This window comes from Onychomys torridus, chromosome 4, assembly GCF_903995425.1.
Source record: "Onychomys torridus chromosome 4, mOncTor1.1, whole genome shotgun sequence".
In the NCBI taxonomy this organism is placed as follows: domain Eukaryota; kingdom Metazoa; phylum Chordata; class Mammalia; order Rodentia; family Cricetidae; genus Onychomys; species Onychomys torridus.
Genome location: NC_050446.1, coordinates 53,470,214 through 53,485,100, shown reverse-complemented (window position 1 = coordinate 53,485,100; position 14,887 = coordinate 53,470,214). Strand labels below are relative to the sequence as shown.

General features: G+C 44.4%; 1 protein-coding gene across 10 annotated transcripts in view; it reads right to left on the bottom strand.

Moving 5' to 3' along the window:
* Osbpl6 (oxysterol binding protein like 6) overlaps window positions 1-14,665 on the bottom strand; it is a 195,688-nt gene extending 181,023 nt beyond the window's left edge. For 9 of the 10 annotated variants that reach the window (XM_036186038.1, XM_036186042.1, XM_036186043.1 and 6 more), the window contains exon 1: window positions 14,484-14,665. The gene's annotated coding sequence lies outside the window, so the exon portion shown is untranslated. Of the gene's footprint in view, window positions 1-13,573; window positions 13,976-14,483 lie in introns of those variants that run through there. The other variant, XM_036186041.1, reaches the window with a different exon arrangement.
* Window positions 14,666-14,887: the final 222 nt, after the last annotated feature.

Here is a 14,887-nt window from a genome sequence, read left to right as displayed (position 1 = left end):
AAGTACTAGGCCAACTTCACAAAGCATGGGTGAGATGATGATCTCCTTCAGTCTCCTCAAGATGAGTCCCCATCCTGGTCTCCCCTTGGTTGTGGTGGCCTCATTACAATGCATGTGTCCTTTACATGACAGTCTTTCCTACACAGGGCACACTTTGATAGACACTTTATATATGTTGGTTACTGATCATATCACAGTGACCTGGTGGGTAGGCCACAGTTTATAGATTTTTAGATCTTCCCTATGACAAGGAGACACAAAACACACCATGAAACTTTGCCCTAAATGGAGCAGACTATTCAATGACACAGTCTTATATCAGTACATCTACCCTGACTCAAATCAGTCTTCTTAACCCTCTATGTAAATGATTAAAATTTTAAAAATAAGGCCGGGTGGTGGTGGTGGCGGCGGCGCACACCTGTAATCCCAGCACTCGGAAGGCAGAGGCAGGATCTCTATGAGTTCGAGGCCAGCCTGGTCTACAAATCGAGTTCCAGGAAAGGAGCAACCTCCTTTGGACAACCTCCAAAGCTACAGAGAAACCCTGTCTCGAAAAACAAAAACAAAACAAACAAACAAACAAAAAAGTCCAAATACTCCTTGGCCATGTTAGCTGTAGTATATTTGAGGTACCATTTCTTGAGCAATGAGACACACTGTTGGTGATACTTGCTGAGACTCCCTGTGGTGCAGGGAAGCCTAGGACTCTTAACCAAACTCCGGTTAAGTCCTGGAAGTGTCCCCATATTACAGAGAAGTAAACCACATTGGGCAAGTTCCTTAACCTTTTTGTGTCCCAATGTTCTTATCCTTAAAATGGGGCCTAAAACTACTGACCACCACTCTGTGAGAATCAAATAAAGTGACTGCCCACAAAGCATTTAAAGCAATGTCTAGCACATGAGCTGTGTGTGAACCAATGATGCTTGCATTGTTACAGTTACACATCATTAGGAAAACTAGAAACATATTCTGGAATTGTCTGAAGGGCTACACTGATACTGCGTACATAACAAAGATCTTAAAACATTAATATCCCTTAATCAAGCAAGTCTAGGGAGTAAGCAGAGTTTTATTCAAAGATCTACATACAAGAGTGGTCATCAAGTTGCCTGTAATGCTGAAGGAAAGAAGCCTAAGTGTTCAACCAGAATTCAGTAAAACATGACATGCTCAAAAGAACATGTTCCATATCTTTTAAAAATCATGAGTAAGCTGGGCATGATGATACATACCTTTGAGGAAGGCAGAAGGCGGCAGATCTCTGTGAGTTCAAGGCCAGTATGGTCTACATAGTGAGTTCCAGGCAAGCCAAGGCTACACAGTGCTGTGGGACAATCTTTTTGTACACTATGGATATGTATTACTTTAATACTTTTTATTGGCTAATAAAAAGCTGGTTGGCCAATAGCTGGGCAGGAAGAGACTGAGCACGAGAGCCAGACTAGGAGAACTCTGGGAAGAGGAAGGGCAGATTAAGAGAGTTGCCTGCAAACAAAGAAAAGCAAGGTGGGCATGCCATACTGAGAAAAGTACCAGGCCACATGGCTAAACATAGATAAGAACTATGGGTTAATTTAAATTTAAGAGTTAGCTAATAACAAGCCTGAGTTACTAGACAAGGATTTCTAAGTAATCTAAGCTTCTGTACATTTATTTGGAACTGGGCAGTTGGGACAGGAGACTTTAGTTTCCAACATAGTGAGATCCTGTCTTAAGAAACCAAAAAATAAAAACTATGATTAGCTGGATTGGGTCAATGGCTCAGTCAGTAAAGGGTCTGTCACGAAAGTATGAGGACCTGAGTTCAGATCCCAGCACACACATCAAAGCTGGCTCCAACCTCCACATGTGCATATACATGCTCACCCCACACACAAAAACCTGTACACACCCATATACTACATACACATTTTTTTATTTTATTTTATTTTTTTAGATTTTGGCTAGCATATGGTTCCTCAAAACAAGTAAATATAGAACTACCATATGATATCACTGCTGGCCAACACACCTGAAGAAACTCAGTCAGCATGCCATGGAGACACCTGCATATCCACACTTTTTTTTTTTTTTTTTTTTGTCACACTACTCACAACAGCCAAGCTCTGAAATCAGTCTTGGTGATCACTTCCAGATGAATGGACAGAGAAATGTGCAGACACCACGGAGGTTTACCCAGGGAGGTTGGCATGACACTACTTGCAAGACAATCAATGCATCTGGAGAGCACAGCAAGCAAGATAAGACAGATCCAGAAAGACAGATACACAAATATTGCTATATAGAAACCATTGTGTATGGATATATGTGTGAGTGTTCATATATACGTGTGTGTGTCTGTGTGTGTGTCTGTGTGCGCGTGTCTGTGTGTGTGTCTGTGTGTGTGTGTGTGTCTGTGTGTGTGCCTGTGTGTGTCTCTGTGTGTCTGTGTGTGTGTGTCTGTGTGTGTGTGTGTGTGTGTGTGTGTGTGTGTGTGTGTGTGTGTGTGTGTCTGTGTGTGTGTGCCTGTGTGTGTCTCTGTGTGTCTGTGTGTGTGTCTGTGTGTGTCTGTGTGTGTGTGTCTGTGTGTGTGTGTCTGTGTGTGTGTGTCTGTGTGTCTGTGTGTGTGTGTCTGTGTGTGTGTGTGTGTGTGTCTGTGTGTGTGTGCCTGTGTGTCTGTGTGTGTGTCTCTGTGTGTGTATGTGTGTGTGTGTGTGTGTGCCTGTGTGTCTGTGTGTGTGTCTCTGTGTGTGTGTGTGTGTGTGTGTGTGTCTGTGTGTGTCTGTGTGTGTCTGTGTCTGTGTTTCTGTGTGTGCATGTGACATAAAATTAGAAGAGGGACGGTTTGGAGGAAAGGAGGGAATGGTACAAGGGAAGGGGGGAAGAAAGCATAAGAGGGTGAATATGGTCAAAGTGTGATGTCCATGAACAAAAATGTCTTCACTAAGCCTATCACTACGTGTAAATCGATGCACACTAATAAAAGTTGAAGTAAATAAAACACCAGGAACGAAGTGTGTTTAACTATACAGGCAGTATGACTATAAGGAGTTGGTACAGGTTGGCATGGAGACACAAACTAGGGACAACACAGATCTCTAGGGCCATGTGCTGTGACCTTCTGTACACTTCGAAGAAGTGTTGCTCTCGTTGTTAACAAAAAGCTGGTTGGCCGGTGGCCAGACAGAAGGTTCAGGGCTGGAGAGAAGAAGGGGGGAGATGCCACATGGGAAGTTCATAGATGAGGTAAACGAGCCTCGGGGCAGCACATAGATGAATAGAAATGGGTTAATTTAAGTTGTAGGAGCTGGCTGGAGACAAGCCTAAGCTGTAGGCTGAGCATTTACAATGAATAATAAATCTGTGCAGTTTTTTTGAGAGCGAATGCCAGGACACAGAACAACTCCACCTAAGGCAATGCAATCATCTTGTTCCCTCCCACAGTGGTAAGCTCCTGTCCTTATACAGCTGCCTGCACAAGGCAACTGATGTACACTAAGAAGACTGGCCCTGCATATCAGCCATGGACTTTGGATAATGAAGTGTTCATGAGGGCCACTGATTAGAACCAACACTCAGCAGAAGGGCAGGTGTTGATGGCATGTGTGAGTGAAGGACAGGCGTGTTTACCGACTGCACTTTCTACTTGGTTCTGCTGTGAAGTTACCACTGCACCAGAGAAAAAAGGGTATGTCCTTAAGTCTGTAAAATTAAAAACACTGCTGAGTAATGAAAACAATTTGGAAGAAAACAAACCAAAAAACCCTGAAGGTTATAGTCAGTTTTAAAGTACTATTTTAGAAGTAGCAATACAAGAGACTAGAAAATATACTTTTCTGTGTTTTTTACATTTTTGTACAATGGACTTGTATCACCCTAAATTTCAAGAGGGGCTCAGGATATAACTCACTGATAGACCATGTGCTTAGCATACCTGAGGCCCTCGTTCAATCACCAACACCAATTAATTAATGAATGAATTAATTAATCAATGTTCTAAAAAAGATATTTAAAAGCAAATGGAGCAAATCAGATCAGAAGGCAATGGCACATGCTTGTATGTCAGCTTTAGGACAGGGGCTAAGGCAAGAGAATCCCAAGTCTAAAGTCAGCCTGAGCTACATAGCAGGACTCAGTTTCCCCAAAACAAAAACACACCCACAGGGTTAAAGGACAAGGCTCAGTGCTGTACAGTGCTTGCCTAGCACATGCATGGCCCTGGGTTCAATCAATCCCTAGCATGCCAAGAAATAAAATAGCAACACAAATGAAGCCAAGAGACAGCTTCTGGATTTTCAAAACATTATCCAATTTTCAAAACAAAGTTTGGACCAGAAGAGCACAGAGGCCAGGAAGGCAGAGGGCGTAGGGAAAAACAGTGACAGCACCTGGACTTGTGAGGATGGGAGAGGCACTGGTGGAGGTAGAGGGGGTCTAAGGCAGGTCAGGTACAGAGGGGGCAGTGACCAATGGTCCAGGAAACAAAGACAGACAGACAGCCTGGCCACCATCCTCAGAAGCAGCCTGGGTACAGCTCATCAACTTGGAAGTGACCCCAAACACACCAGGAATTGGGAATTTTCAGCTTAGATTTTTCTGTAATGACAAACTAATCTGCAAAGAGCCATAGGAGAAAAAAAAAATTAAGAAATTTAAGAAAAAAAAAAACACCCAAGAGTAATGAAATTGTAATTTATATCTGGTTTCCATGTCCTTTCTAAGTTCTGCAGCACCCAGAGGAAGAGGTTTCATCTCACAACCATAATCAATGAGCAACACTACAGGGGGGAAAATGTAGTAGCCAAGCATGGTGGTGCACCTCTGTAATCCCAGCACTCAGGAAGCAGAGGCAGGAAGGAGTTTAAGGCAATCTTTGGCTACATGGTGAATTGGAGGCCAGCCTAGGCTACATAAGACTCTGTCACTAAATACCACCAACAAAAAGTAGCTCTTTGCGTCTTGGGTTATATGGATCTTATGAAATGTAAGATTTATATCTTAGGCGGTGTTTAATATTTTGACTTCCTGTCTATAAAAGGCACTCTACTTCCTGCTCATTTCCCATACAAGGAAACAGGACTTGAGATATCATTGACCCAGGCTTGGTTGCTTTGCGAATGTAAGCTGGGAACAGGGCTTTGGGTATCCACGATGCTCATTCCAGGGCTCTTCCTGTCAAATACACACTGATTTGCTGAGAAGGGTATATCCTGACAAAACTTCCTGAAGAGAAAGCCTGTCTTCCCAGAGGAATGTGCTGGAAGAAAGCTGAAGGAACAGCAAAGCCAGTGCAGTTAGCATGGCACTACGTTCACCTGTGTTCAACACACACTAGAGCATCTCTTAACAAAATATAGTTATAGGAAAGCTGTTTTCAAAGTCCCACTAGGAAATAGTTGGGCCAGATGCAGTCACTAAGAACCGCACACATCCTGAAATTTCCACAGCCCTGGAAAGGTAAATAGAAGTCCTTCAGCTTCTTCCACATGTCTTTCACAAGAGGAAGCCTTCTGGAGTCATTGAGATGGCCTCTCCTCTGTGACAGGCACTTCTCTGGCCTTTCCCACTCACCTCTATCCTCTCTTGCTCTCCAAGTTGCCCAGCTTTAACACCCAAGGCTTCCCCTGCATGCTGTCCCAGCCTGCTGGGTGCCCCCCACCCCCCCCCCCTGCTCATTTCCAAATAAACTTGTATGAAAAGAACAGAAATACACACGTACACACATACAGCTTCCACAGAGCAGAGAAATGTGTACCGTGTACTCAATCTATTTAGATGCAGCACAGTTAATTCTAACTTCATGACCAGAGTGTTTTATTTCTTCTTGGAACTTATTTTTTCAGCGTGGGAGCTCTGATCAACTCCATGCTTTCTTTTCCATTTCTTCAGTGTAAGTAACTCCTAACTATTCATATCATCGCTAATGAGATTCCCGCCAGCATACGTCTATTCTTCTACAATCATAGTCTTGCACTAGCTCTACTGTTTCTCTCGTGCTAGGCTTTCCCCTGACAGCTGGCACGCTTTGAGGGTTTGGGAACAAAGGTACAATGACACAATCACTCTTAAGCACACGTCTATGGGAGAGAGAACCCAGCAGAGACTCGGGCAGTAATACAAAAACATTCCGAGGAACGGTTATTTCAAGAGATGGAGGAGTTGGGGGCAGATCAGTGATGGCCAGAAGTGGATCCCAGAACCAAAGACAATTTAAAAACTGCAGATTCCTGGACACCAGAGGAAACGTCGGGGACAACAGGAGATCAAGACTGGGACCCAGAGTCATACTCTCCTCTGTTTCTACTATGGCTGCCCAGAATCGAGCTGGGATAGCAACTGCTAGTGCACTCTGGGCACTCACCCAGCCCCAGGCATCTACCATCATTGACTTCCACATTTTTCCTTAATTCCTATCCACCTCTGGTTCATACTCAGTGTTCTTTGGGTCTTTCTCTGGTGAGACCAGCTTCCTAGGAAAATGATGACGAAAGCGGACTAACCATGGAGAACCAAGATGCACTGTTCCAAAGGACAAGTGCTCCCACGCCCTTCCGTGCTGAACTCTAACCTGTCAGGGTAGTGGTAACAGAGACTGTTTACGGAAATAAGCATGTGCTTCCAGCAAGAGACTGATCCCCAAGTCACAAAGAATCCCATTGCTGATAACTATTCAACAAAACTGATCAGCATGAATGGTCTGCTAGAATTTTTTTCCATTGAAAAACAATAAATTCTTGTACTTAATCATCTAAAAGGAAGAATAGGGTACCTAGGAAGAAAATGTGTCCCTCCACATTCACCCCAGCTCCATAGTTTTCTTTCCAAGAGGCAACTGTAGCTTTGAGTTTTTTATGGAACAGTCTTACAGTTACAAGACAAGGTGCACGTGAGTTCATAGTTAATCCTGGCAGTCATCCTCTAACCTGGGCCTTGGTTTGTTCTTATTCCAGCTTAGAGATCTTTGCGGAACAGCACTGTATCGGGGGGCCTTGCTTCCACAGCTATCCAGTTTTGTTTCTGCTCCCAATTTATTTAACCAGGTTTTTTTTTTGTTTGTTTGTTTGGTTGGTTGATTTGGTTTTTCTGTTGGCGTAACAGAACCCTGGCTATCTGAAACAAGGTTTGTAGACCAGGCTGGCCTTGAACTCACAGAGTTCTGCCTGCCTCTGCTTCCCAAGTGCTAGGACTAAACACATGTGCCACCACCACCCAGCTTAACCAGATAAGGAAAATAACTTCGTATACACTTTTCCTTAATCAAGGGTGTAATAAATTCTACGAAAAGTCATCCTGCAAAGTATATTGATAGAGCAACCCCTTGAGGTCCAGAGTACACTTTTAACTTGGATAGATACTGCCGAGTGATGCTATCCATGGATGCTGCACCTGCATCTTGTTCTCCTAACCACAATGCATGATGCTCAACAGTTTCTGAAAGTCTTGCCACCATAATATAATATGATTTTTGCCAATACAAGAAATCAAGTAATGTAAGCTCAAATTTCTCTAATGAAGAAAGCATGATTTTGTATTTATCATAGGTGCCGCTTCTAATTAATTTTCTGTGAAATGAATGGTTTGCTCATTTCCTTTGCTCTCTCCTATTAGGTTATCCGTCATTTTCTCTTCTGGATACATGGCAGCTCTTTGGACATTAGGAATGCTGTGAACAGTCTCTGAAGTGGTAAATTTTATCTCCTGCCTGTTACATGTGTGAACATCCCTCACATGAAGCTACATCTTTCTTTTTTATCTCATTTCTTTTACAGTCTATATGATATTTAAAGATTTTATTCTAATACAAGAGCCAGGTGGCTTCCAAAATACCTGATCTTCATAGCTTCTGAGGGCCATACTTTTATTCCCTCTGTTGGCATATTCTGAAAGACAGATGAGGTCACTGCACCTCCCTCCCCCTCCTGCTGACCTTCCACTTCATTACCTGCTTCTCTTGGAGTCAACGCTGTCCACCTCCCCTGTGTTCCTAGGGGACTTTTACATGAGCCCTACATTTGCTTGGCCTACCTTGCAGACTGCTCTCTCTCTCTCTCTCTCTCTCTCTCTCTCTCTCTCTCTCCCCCACCCCCTGCTTCTCTCTCGCTCTCTTACTCTGTCTCTATCTGTCTTTCTCACTCTCCTGCTCTCTCACTTCACTCTGTAGCTCTTGTCTTAGCTGTAAACTTACCGGGATCAAAAAGAATGTATTAATGTCTTTTCGCAATCCACATGCCACTCCAACTGGGCTACCCTCTCTATTCTCGGGAAATGATACGGTAAACACTGTTCAGTTGTGCTGCCTGATGGGGTGAGAATATGCAAAAACTTGTCTAGCTGCTATAGATAAACAGAAAGCCAAAATATGATCATAATTTAAAATAAACTCAGGCTCTCAACTTCAACTCCAGAAATGACACACAATGAAATACGTTTACTTTAATGTTCTTTTAGATACTTATTTAGGTAGCTAATATATTTATTACCCAGGATAACACTGTATTATGTATTAAAGCACCCAAGTAGCTTCTTCAAATGTAAAAGAAGGAGCTGAGGATGTAGCTCAGTGGTAGAGCATTTACCTAGCATACAAGGTCCAGGGAGCTATCCCCAGCACCACAATGTAAACAGGTAAATAAGGTTTATCTCTTGTTTAGGGCATGTGATGTAGCATCTACCGATAGAAATTGAGGCCAAGTTTATTTTTGGTTTGACTTCTGAAGAAAAAAAAAAAGACTCTAAAAATAAAATGGGTGTTATTCTCCCTCCTGCTTGAACAGGTTTCAAAAGGCAAATAGGTCTGTCTCAAGTGCTCCAGACAGGGTGCCTCGATAAAAAGCAAGGCAAAACCTAGATGCTAAGGCCCCACTCCTCGCCCCAGTGCACGCTCACATGAGAAGGGGGTGTCAAGGAAATGAGACAGAGCAGCCAGCACAAGAGGACCTAACTTTCCCCCGTGCTCTCCCACTAACCGAACAAGAGATAGGGCTATGGTTGTCCAAAAAGCAAGCTCTTGGAGCTGGAGACATGGCTCAGTGGTTAGGAGCACTTGCTTCTCTAGCAGAGGACCCTGGTTTGGTTCTCAACATCCACATGACAACTCACAACCATCCACAACTCCAGTTTCAGGGGATCCCATGCCTTTTTCTGTGGTTCACATATATGCATGCAGGCCAAGCACTCATACACATAAAATAAAATAAATAAATCTTAAAAAAGAGTAAACACTAAAAACTACATACACATGTTTTCATTTCTGGTCAGAAAAGAGAAAAAAAAAATAAGAAAGACAGACAGAGAGGGGATATATAAATATATGAATAAATTCACAAGAAGGGTTAAAATCTCAGCCCTGGCTCACTTTGTCATCCATCTACCCTTCTGTTCCTTAATCAAGGAACAGGCTTTACTTCTTGTCCCCACTATCAAAATTAAGTTACTTTCCAAACCATCTCTTAGCATTATATGCAGGGCTCAGCCTCACGGAGTTAAGTGTGGGGCCTCCTTTTCTTAATTTGGAAAATGGGAGTTTTCCATTTGTTTTCCAAGTGTTCCCCTTGGTTTGGTTTTGCCTTTTTGCACCACTAAAGATCAAACTTTAGTATGTGCATGGCAGGCAAGCACTCTTGCCAGCTAATGCCCTGCCTCCTGTATAGACAGTGTTTAAATCCCTTTAAGCCTGAACATCTATCTACGAGTCAACTTACTGTGAGTCATTCAAGCATCAACAAAAATATGATTATTTCTACTGCCTGAATATTTTCTTCGTATATTTGAGGAAAACATCAAAAGGCAAGTGTCCTGGTTAGGTTTAATTGTCAACTTGTGAACGTCTCAACTGAGGAACTATCTACATCAGAGCGGCCTGTGGATAGACTGTGGGAGACTGTCTTGATTATCAATTGATGCCAAGAGGGCCAGCCCACTGCAGGTAGCACCATCCCTAGACAGATAGCCCCAGGTTGTATAAGAAAGTTAGCTGAGCTGAGCATAAACCTGTGAGTGAGCTAGCATGCAGTATTTCTCCATGTTTTCTGCTTCCATCCATGATGGGCTGTGCCTTAGAAATATAACCCCAATCAACTCTTCCCTCCTCTAAGTCACTTTCTGCTTATAGTGTTTGTCACAGTGACTTGCAGCCAAAATGACATTATATCATATCCCAAAATAACCTCATAAGTAAAAAGCCCAGACGTGGAAATGGCTATAAACTTAATATTATGGCTGGAGCAGAAGGATCTTGAGTCTGAGGTCAGTTTGGGCCACATAATTAGTTCAAGGCCAACCTGAACTACATAGGGAGAACCTGTCAAAACAAAATCAGAACAAAGGAACACATCAAACGCTGGTATCCTTGTCTCCAAAGGAGAACAAAGCACTCTCTCATGACAGAACTCCAGAGGTCTGTGTATTTGTCAAGGAGGTATAATGAGAGAATATACATGCACATGTGCATATGCTTAGCAACAGCCAATCAGAAACAGTAGGAAAGCAAACCTAAAGGTCCCTATCCCTCAGGCCTACCATGTTATTTGTGACCTTGTGAGGTGGCTATTGGCATCTCTACTCCAGGTATGAAGTAGCTTAGAGCTGGAAGTTCCCCAGCCTCACATCACATACCATGAATGATTTGCCCTTCCCATCTAATCCTTCTCCTGTAACCCCAGGGCTCTCTCAACTCTGTGGATCCATGCCACCATCCATGCTGACACATCATGCTATCTTAGTGTATTTACTTAATTTACATCAGTAAACAGACACTACAACTGAGTCTTCTGCAATACTCTGTCACTGGCTTGCCCACTTTGGTTTGGATATAACAGGGGTTTCGTCCTTCAATGCTCAGGGTCCTCACCACTCCTGACAGCTCCAAGACCAGGCGTTCATATAGAATTTTGATATCTACTACCTCTGAAACCTTCTTCTCTAGTTCCTTTAGTCAAATATCTCTGAGACCTTTCTCATTTCCTTTTCTAAGACTGTCTTCTCGGTGATTCAAAATCAACCCTTTTTCATCTTCTCCGAGAGAGTTCCAACTCTCAGACAACCAAGATTCCTGCCTTGAATCTCTCTTCCAACCTTCTACCCACCAGCACCTGGACATCTGGAGTACTTCACTGTTGGAAGATGGCCAATGTCTCACTCCTCCATGGTTATACACTTCCTTAGTTCTGCATGACCCTCCTCCCAGTATGACCACTTCCTGCCCATCCTTCCTGCCAGTGTCTTTTGCCAATACTTGGCAATTCATGCTGATACAAAGGGACAGCTTCTTGTCCTTCAAGTGACATCAGGGTCTTGTGCCACAGAAGCCTGCTGTGTAACAGCTCTACTAACCTTGTTTTCTTTTTTTTTTTTTCCTGAGAATTTTAAAATAGCCTCATTGGTTCTTGCAAGATCCTCTGTTTTTCTCTTTCAAAACATAATGATTATCTACAAACTCACCATCATCCCTAAGTAAGATAGCCTGTGGCTATCTCCCTGATCCTCCTAAAAGACAACTGGACCCTTCTATTAAAACATTTTGTTTATTTGTTTGTTGATTTGGGGGCAGGTGTGCCACAGCTGGAGTGCAGAGGTCAAAGGGCACCCTGCAGGAACAGTTCTTTCCTTCCCTGTGGATCCTGGGGATTAAATTCAGGTCATGAGTTCTGCAACAGGCCTTAACCTGCAGAGTCACCTTATTGGCCCCCTCCCAAGCTTTATGTTCATCACTGCTTTTTTTTTTTTTTTAAAGGTGTATTTCAGAATATGTATTAATTTTTTTTTGGTTTTGGTTTATTTCTGTTTGTTTTTGTTGTTGCTGTTTGTTTTTGTAGCTACTTATCTTATGTTACCTTGTTCCCCTGGCTTCCCCAGGTAAGTTAACACAACAATCTTGGAATAGAATATGACAATATTTACTAAGTCGAACACTCACAACTCTACAACTCAGCAATTCTATCCTTTGGTATCTGCCCAGGAGAAATATTTACACATGTACCTTAGGAAACGTAGTGCAATGTTTTTAACGCAAAAGAAAGTGGCCACTGACTGCAGAATGGACGAACACTATTTATAGGGCAGAGATGTAGTACTTGTACAGCCGTGAAAGTCAGTTAGCTACTGCATACAGCATGGTGATACAGTGTTGAGTGGGTGAATTAAAAAATAAATAAATAAAAACAGAAAAAAAGGGATAATAGAAAACTCTTTTGTCCAAGATTTTAGAGTGTAAATATTACTTAACCTTTTCAGTAAACAAACAAACAAACAAAAACAAAAAAAACCCCTCTTCTTTCAACAATTTCTACCTTGTCCTTCTTAAAACAGATACAAACTTATTTATGAAGGCAGGGGCATCCTTTATATCTATCTCCCAACAAATCTAAACCAGTGTCTTCAATAAAGTAGGGACTTGCTAAGGAATTATCAACTGAATGACCACAGAATCCGATTTAACCAACTATTGTAATAAAATGAAATCTCCTCAGTCTTCATAACTTCATGAGTGATCACATGAAACTTTTGTCCACTTATAATTTTACATAATTCTGTATTTATCTACAGAACTACTACAGACCTCTTACCAAAAACATTTCCTCTTCCACAGACTTTTTCTTACTGGAGTAAAATTAACAGAAAGATGAGTAAAATTCATTTGAGGTTAAATCAAAGTAGAGACAAGACAACATCTATTACATGGTCCTGCGCAGTCCAACTGAACTACAACACACTAAAAACAAGAGACAACTGATAAAATCATCACAATTTAAAACAGAAGTCTCCCCCAAAGCAACCCACCCACTGAATGTATAATTAAGTTACCAACACGACAATTGAAATCTGGCCAAAGAAGAAGGAGAAGAAAGAGTTGGTAAAAAAAACAAAGGTTTTAAATTTCAAAGTATCCTGCTAACTTAAAAATATTTTTAGGTAAAATGTGCTAAATCAGGAAGCCAATAACAGGAATAATATTCCACCAATCAGGGCCTTCCTTGTAGCCCAATGAGGCATGCACATTCTCTGTAGGTGACTACAGCTGAGTTACACAGCATCTTCCCTTCGACCTTGGGAACCTGCTCGTTCCCAGAGTTACCGCGAGGTCTTCTGATTCATTTATTATTGGTCTTTGCACCTGCAATGCTGTATCACTAGATAGGAATATCAACATCGTGAACTCGCAGTCTCCAAAACTGTAGAAATGCTTCAAAGGGGGGTGATGGTGAGGAAGGGAAATCTATAGCTATATATATGCAAAAACTAAAAAAAGAGGAAAACAAAGTTTAACAGTCTTAGGATGGGAAATTTAATTTCCTTTGAAGACTACATTTCTTAACTATCAATTAATATGTAATTTTTTAATTTAAGAAAAAATGCTCAAAACATTAGTTTGTTAATCAGGAGAAACTGTAATTGAATACAATATATGATTTATTAAATCTTGCCCAATGGCTCCAAAATGGAAATTCTTATTTTAAAAAGGCCTTATAGGACTTTCTGTCCAGAAGCGAGAAATAATTTGGCAACCCGGTGGATCCGCTTAGTTTCTGTCATTTGCTTTATGTCCATTATGTAATGCTTCCCCCAGCTTTAGGTCTCCAGTTTCACCAACCTTTCAGGTAGATCACAGAACCGTCACAAAATCAGTATCTGGCCATAACTTTCAAAAGCAGCTTAAAACGTGTCTTGCAGTGCGTCTGCACAGAGCAGAGGCTTTTAGAAATCTGCGGGTGCCATAAGTTCTCCGCAGCTTCCTCCCCAGGTTTCCCATGCCTCCTCCCCCAGCGTCCCCGGCGACTCGATCTGCGGGCGGGCAGCTCCAAGCTCGACGCAGGGGAAGCACGTCCTGACTGCAATGCAAACCCTGTCCCGATCTGAACCGGAGAAGGTAGCTCGGGCCGCCAGCGTGGACGCAGGCTGCAGGGAGGGCTGCAGGGACGCCAGCTGGGGGTAGCCAGGAGTGCCCGCGAGGGCAGTCCGCAGTGCACGCGCACAACCAAACCCGATGCACAACTTGCCCTGCCACTGCCCGCGGCTCCCCGGATTCCCTGAAAGGTGCAACGTAGGCGTCAGCTCCCGCGGGCGCGGGCGCTCTCACCCGCACCGGTTCGGTTCTCCGCCGACAATTACATCAGTCCTCCGGGCTCCTACTTCCATTCCCAGCCAGCCGGCCGGGGGTGCGGGCACAGGGGGTGCAGAGCTGCGCACGGGGGGCGGGGGAGATGGATGCGTGTACCAGGAAGCAGGATTCCCCGGCAGCCGAGGGAAGGGAGGGCGGGCGGCGAGCAGGGACAGTGACACGGGTACCCCCTCCCACTGTGGCCGCACCAGGGACCTATTCGGCCTCCCCTGCTTCCGCGCCACCCAGCTAGGGAGCCTCTGGGGAGCGCGATGCCTTGCGGGCCTGGGGCTGCGGCTGCCCACCCGCTATCGCCAGGGTCCTCGGCCCTCCGGACGCGCACAATGCCCCGGGGCCGCGCGGCTGGCACAGGGTATCCATCCTGCGCCTGAGAGACACTTACCAGCAGGGCGAGCGGTGGGTGGCCGTGGGAGATGGCCCGTTCTATCCACCGGGCGCGCCGGCTGGCGGAGGCTCCTGAGGCGCAGGGACCAGCGCCGCCTGCGCCGAGCTGCGGTCTCCAGCGCGGACAGCGGCGGCCGCGCGGCGCCTCCAGTGGTCCTCCGCGCCGCAGCCCCTCCTCTCCCACGGGCGGGGCGCGCTGGCGGGGCGGCGCTCCGGGCTCCCCGCCCCCCGGCTCCGGATCACCCGCCAGCCCCGATTGCTCCCGCGGGCCTGGGGCCGTCCAGCTGCGCGTCCACCGCTCCCGGTTCGCGCGGGCTCCAGCGCCTGTCTCGTTTCTACCAGGCGTCCGCGTGAACCCGTGGGGTACAGAGATCAGTCTCCCGGCCAGGAGGGAGAGACCCC